Source organism: Oryctolagus cuniculus, chromosome 7, assembly GCF_051225735.1.
Source record: "Oryctolagus cuniculus isolate XC-2025 breed Fujian yellow rabbit chromosome 7, ASM5122573v1, whole genome shotgun sequence".
Lineage (NCBI taxonomy): Eukaryota > Metazoa > Chordata > Mammalia > Lagomorpha > Leporidae > Oryctolagus > Oryctolagus cuniculus.
In genome coordinates, this window is record NC_142873.1 from 142,868,689 (window position 1) to 142,874,688 (window position 6,000).

Sequence of the window (6,000 nt, forward strand, 5' to 3'; positions counted from 1 at the left end):
CCCTTGTTTAGGTCTCAGTTGGCCCGATGCGTAAAAACAAAACCATGGAGGCAGTGGACGTGGAACCCTCCTTCCTGGTGGGACGCTGGAAACTCGAGGGAGGCCCGGGTGAAGGGGGATCCGTGAGCAAGGGAGGCCCGGGTGAAGGGGGATCCTTGGTCAGGGTGGGGGAAGGCGGCCGGAAATCCGTCCTTGCAGCCCTTTCAAACATCACCTCCACCAAGTAGTCCAAGGCCAACTTCCAGCCAGCAGCCCCCTGCATGTCTCTGACCAGAGACTTCCTCTGATGCCCAGTGCGGCACAACTGAACTCCAGGAATTACAACTCTCCAGGCAAAACCTCCCAAGGAATGACTGAAGGAAGTTGGTGTATAAATAGCCCAGCTCCCTCCCCGATGGTGTGGTCACCCTGAACCGCGTGCGTGGCGTGGGCTGCCTGGTTTCCCCGTCTGCCTCACGTGTCGTCCTCCGCTGTGTAAGTGGCTCCCTCCGACAGCTGTACTGCGCAGGCTCCCCCACCTGGCTCTTCTCTCCCTGCCCTCGGGGCCCCTACCATTGGCAGGTAACGGAGAGCAGGCAGGGAGCCCTTCCCTCCAGGTGTGCAGTGAGCGATCCAGAATGAAGACAGCAAGGGGGAGCGCAGAGGGCACTGCAGGAGCCCGGCAGGCGGCCGCGGTCTGCTCGGCCTTGCTGCGGGCTCTGTGAGCTGAGCACCTGTGCTGCGTGGACTTCCCTCCATGTGTGCTTCACCTTACTCCGTAGGAACACATGTGCTTGGAGAAAGAACGTAGGCATTTCTGTTTGCAATGTGTGTGTACTTATTTATTTGAAAGACAGGGGAGAGAGAGTAAGAGAGAGAGAGAGAGAGAGAGAGAGATCTTCCATATGCTGTTCCCCTCCCCAGATACCCACAACAGGCAGGGCTGGGCCAGGCTAAAGCCAGGCGTGGGGGACTCTGTGTCCCAAGTGGGTGCCAGGCATCCGAGCCCTTGAGTCACCGCCTGCTGCCTGCCCGGTGGGCAGCACCTCAGTATGGTGTGGGGGCGTCTCAAGGGGCATCTCGATTCCGTGCCGAACACCCGCCCCCAAAAGCAGGCTCTTCCTGCCAAGAGGCTCAGAATATTCTGGAAGAGTGACGGTGGCAGGAATCTCCCAGAACAGACACCCAAAACACAAAGGACTGTGACAATGAAGTTAATAGTTAATTAGGGAGCACAAGCTTTCACAGATAAGCTGGTTCATTAGAAAATACATAAAGCATCCAATAAAGCAATGCCGCGGGGGAGGACGGATGACTGTGTGAATGAAACCACTGCAGTGAACTTGCAGGTTGGGGAGCGAAGCAAGTAAAGGGTGAGAGATGAGCCCCTGGGGGCTGAGCCCAGCGTGGAAGGCACAGATGGGCCGCGGGCGCGAAGGGAAGGCACGAGCGGATGGGCACGCGAGTGAACCAAGGACCGGACCAGCCCGAGTGAACGAAAACCTGAGGGCAGGCAGCGGGGGGAACGCACCGATCTGGAAATGTAAGAAACGCGCCAAGGGGCAAGGGCGCAAATCCGTGCGTGACCAAGGGGCCCAGTGGGAGTCATGTAAAGACCAGAGGGTTGCAGCTGCCCAGAAGGCCGTGTGCCGGCTCCGGGCTGAGGTCTGGCAAATGGGCTGTGAGAGAGCTCCCGACAGTGACAGTGAGGGCGGTGACCACCGAGTGTATTTAAAAGCAGGTGAGTTCCCAGTGTCAGCGAGGGGAGGGGGCAGGCGCCCCCTGGGACACCCACTCCAGCAGAGAGAGCAGCACGGAACACGGAAGTGACTTCTGCTGTCTCAGGTCACAATCGCCTATTCCTATGTAGCAAACGTCACGTACATAATCGTTTTAACAATTATGATTTTAATAATCAATATGTAAATAACACATTTTCATTGTCTTATGAGATGCACCTAATGCAGCTGTCTGAGGTCCCCTCAGAGCAACCATGTTGGATGAGCAGACGTCCCTCTCTGTGAGTCCTCCTGTCACCTGTCCCCTCATCCCATCTTCCAGCACTCTGCAGCATCACTCGCTCCCTGGGCTCTGTCAGTGGCCATCCCTTCCTGTCCCTGCCCGTCCCTTCCTGTCCCTGCCCGTCCCTGCTTGTCCCCACCTGTCCCTGCCTATCACTACCTGTCCCACTCTCCCGCTCACTCTCTGACACCTGCTGGCCAGAGGCTCTGGGCACAGCTACTGCGATGCAGCCACAGAAGTACCCGGGCTTGGAGTGAGGACAGGACACATCTCCAGGTCCCCCCACTGACCCTGATGTAGGCGAGAGGGGACACTGGCCTGAGTCCCAGGGGGCACCTGGAGCTGGGGGAGACTCCAGTCCCCCAACAACCACACTGATGCCGCCCCTGCATCCCTGGCGTGGACGGAGCCCTCTGTCGGGTCTGCCTCCGTGGTCCTGGCCTCCTCCCCCTGCAGAAAGCTAAGCGGTCAGCTCACTGGACCGTTTCTCACTCCAGACACCAGCAACTACCTGCAGGCCAGAGACTCGTGTGCAGGGTCCGGCTGGGGCACCGTCCCCATCCATGTCCTCTCTCCCAACTGCCTTCACTTCTTGGCCCAGCACCCGCTTCTGGCTGGGGCCACAGTCAGCCCCTCCCCCATCAGGCCGGCCAGCGTGAGTGGGAGTGGGGGCACCAGTGTAAGAGGGAGGCGGGGGTCGGTCCCAAGGGCCTGGACCCGGACACCGAGGAGAGGCATGTGGGGCAGGAGAGCAGGCAGGAGGTGCAGCAGCAGCCGGTTCTGTGTCGTGGACCCAGTAGTGCCTTTGTCCAGGGCTCAGGAGTCTGGAGGTGACCCCAGTGGGCCCTGGGAGCCAGGGAGTCCCCTTGGGGTCCGTCATCTGAAAGAGCCTCCAGTGGTCCCAGGGCCTCCACGTCCCCCACCTCAGCCGATAGTGCTGGGCGCAGAGACCCCGAGACCGTCCCCAGCTGGTCACCTCCTTGGCTCCACCCAGCAGGCTCATTCTGCCTTGGACTCCTCACCCCTGCACTCCCACCTGCAGTGCAGGCAAGAGCCACGGATCCCCAGCATCAGCCCTGCAGACAGCCCCAGCCGCATGCACCTAGCAGCACTGTGTGCGGGGACAGCACCCAGGGCGCACAGCTTCATCTCCGCCAGCCTCGCAAGCGCCCTGCACCACCAGGCACAGGTCAGGAAGCTGAGGCCCAGAGAGGTGACGTCAGCTACTCCAGGTCACAGGGTGGACAGCGGCCGGAGCGTCAGGGACCCCAGGCCATGTCCAGGCTCAGCTGTACCCAGTGTGAGCCCCCAGCCAGCCTCTCCCCCATGGTCTCAGCTCCCTCATCACAAACTGAACAGCACAGTGGTCCCTGCCCCATGTTGGGAGGGCTGCTGGGGACAGTGTACAGTGCAGTGACACCGGGCAGAGTAACCTGGTGACAGTGACAGAACTGCTCTCCTGTGGGGATCACTGAATTTGTTCCTGTCAGTTGCTCTGAAATGGACGGTGCCATTGCAGCCTTTTATTTAAAAACTTTTTTTAAGGTTTTATTTATTTATTTGAGAAGTAGAGTTACAGAAAGAGGAGAGACAGAGAGAAAGATTTTCCATCAGCTGGTTCACTCCCCAAATGGCCACAACAGCAGGAGCTGGGCTGATCAAAAGCTAGGATCCAGGAGCTTCTTCTGGGTCTCCTATGCAGGTGCAGGGGCCCAAGTACTTGGGTCATCCTCCGCTGCTTTCCCAGGCCAATAACAGAGAGCAGAATCAGAAGAGGAGCAGCTGAGACATGAACCAGCACCCATATGGGATGCCATTGCCATAGGCAGGGGCTTAGCCAACAATACCACAGCACCGGCCCCGTAACAGCCTAGTTGAAGACAAGGAAACTGAGGACCTGGGGTGGAGTCGTTCACTAACATCACAAGAGCAGAGCCAGGCTCCTTCCATCTTATTTGTCCTCTTTTTTTAAAAAAGATGTATTTATTTATTTCAAAAACAGGACGAGAGTGAGAGAGAGCTCTTCCATCCATTGATCCATTCTCCAAATGGCCACAACCGCTAGAGCTGGGCCAGATTGAAGCCAGGAGCCAGTAACTCCAAGCAGGTTTCCCATGTGGTTGGCAGGGGCTCAAGCACGTAGGCCATCTTCTGCTGCCTTCCCAGGCGCATTAGCAGGGAGCTGGATTGGACTATGGAGCAGCCAAGACTCAGACCAGCACTCAGCCTAACCCTCCTCACCACAACCCTGCCCCCCGATTCTGCTTTGTCTGCCCTCGCTTTTCCCCTTGCTTTGTTCTTTACTTTTGCTCCCACACTCTTTCTCCCGTTCACTTCATTGGTCGAGTATTCCTGGTTGCCTCTTTGGTTTTGGCCACCTGCATTCTATGTCTCTCTATTTATAGCCATAACTCAACCTAACAAAGTCTCTCTCCCCTCCTGGAGAACACCCAGGCTTTAACCCTGATCCCCTTCCCCCTCGTGTTGGTTTTGAAAGAGGCTGTGACTCCGCCTCCTTCTACACCTCCCCTGACTCCTCCCCCACAACTGCTCCTCCTACTTGGTGAGTGCCAGCTTGACCCTGGCCGTGCCTGCTGGCCAGCCGTTGTCCCGCCCCTTGCTCTAGCTCTGGCATTCCTGAAGTGCTCTTCATTGATTCCTTGGGCAGCAACTCCCGAGCAGGAGCTGTTTCCATCTAGAAGTGTCTGGTTACCCCTCTCTGTCACGTGATGGTGTGCCCAGCACTATGTAACCACTGTGGTCCCTTGGCGTGCAAAGCAGCCTCCCATTGTTTTCTGGTCTCCAGTGTTGCTGCTGGCCCGTCTGCTGTCAGTCTAACAGTCTTAGCTGTGACCTGGCCTTTCTCTACTTGCCTTCTTTCCTTTCAATGTGAATCTCTGTTTATTATAACTAAAAGCTCATTCATACTCCAATCTGGTCACAACCTTCCCACAAAGGATAGCTGCTTCTAACACTGTATATATTAATTTGCTGTTTCAGGACTTTTTATAAATATAGTATACGTTATGATTTGCATTTATGAATAAATATATGTTCTCATTTGCATCTGGATTTTTTTCTCAACATTATGTTTTAATTATAGTTTATAGGTTCCCACTGATATATATATATATATACACACATATATACATGCATACATATGTATAGGTAGATCTATGTATAGATTTAAATATAATTCATTTTGGGGTCGGCACTGTGATATAGCAGATAAAGCTGCCTCTTGCAGTGTTGGCATCCCATATGAGCACCGGTTGGAGTCCCAGCTGCTTCCCTTCTGATCCAGCTCTCTGCTATGGCCTGGGAAAGCAGTAGGGGATGGGCCAAGTCCTTGGGCCCCTACATCCACATGGGAAACCCAGAAGAAGCTCTAGGCTCCTGGCTTCAGATTAGTGCAACTCCAGTGCACTCTGGGGAGTGAACCAGTGGATGGAAAACCCCTCTTTCACTCTCTCTGCCTCTCTGTAACTCTGCCTTTCAAATAAATAAATAGATCTTTAAAAATAAATAAATATAGTTCATTTTATATCCTTAGTAGTATTAGAATTTATTGAATCCAAAAATCATCTTTTGTGAATTCTAGAAAATTCTTGGTCCTTACTGATTTAAGTATTGCCTCTTCCATGCTTTCTTTTCTTATCTTCTAGAACACTTACCTCGTATGAGTCAGATCAATGTTCTAATCCAATGTCTCTTAATTCCACTTTCAGACTTTCCAGCAATTTGCATTTTTGACCTGGAAAGTTTCTTTTTGTTAATGTTCCTGTCCACTCTTTTTTCTCAGGCTTTGCCTAATCTTCTACTTTATTCATTTCTTCAACACTTGGCTTTTATTTCAGATGATCCATTTCACTTTGAGGGGGATATCTCACTTGTCCGTGTTTCTGACCTTTATTCATAATATCCGTCTATGCTTTTGATGCTGCCTTTCTTTCATGTCTTTATTTTCTGCATACTTATCTTAGAGCTTCCCTTAAATTA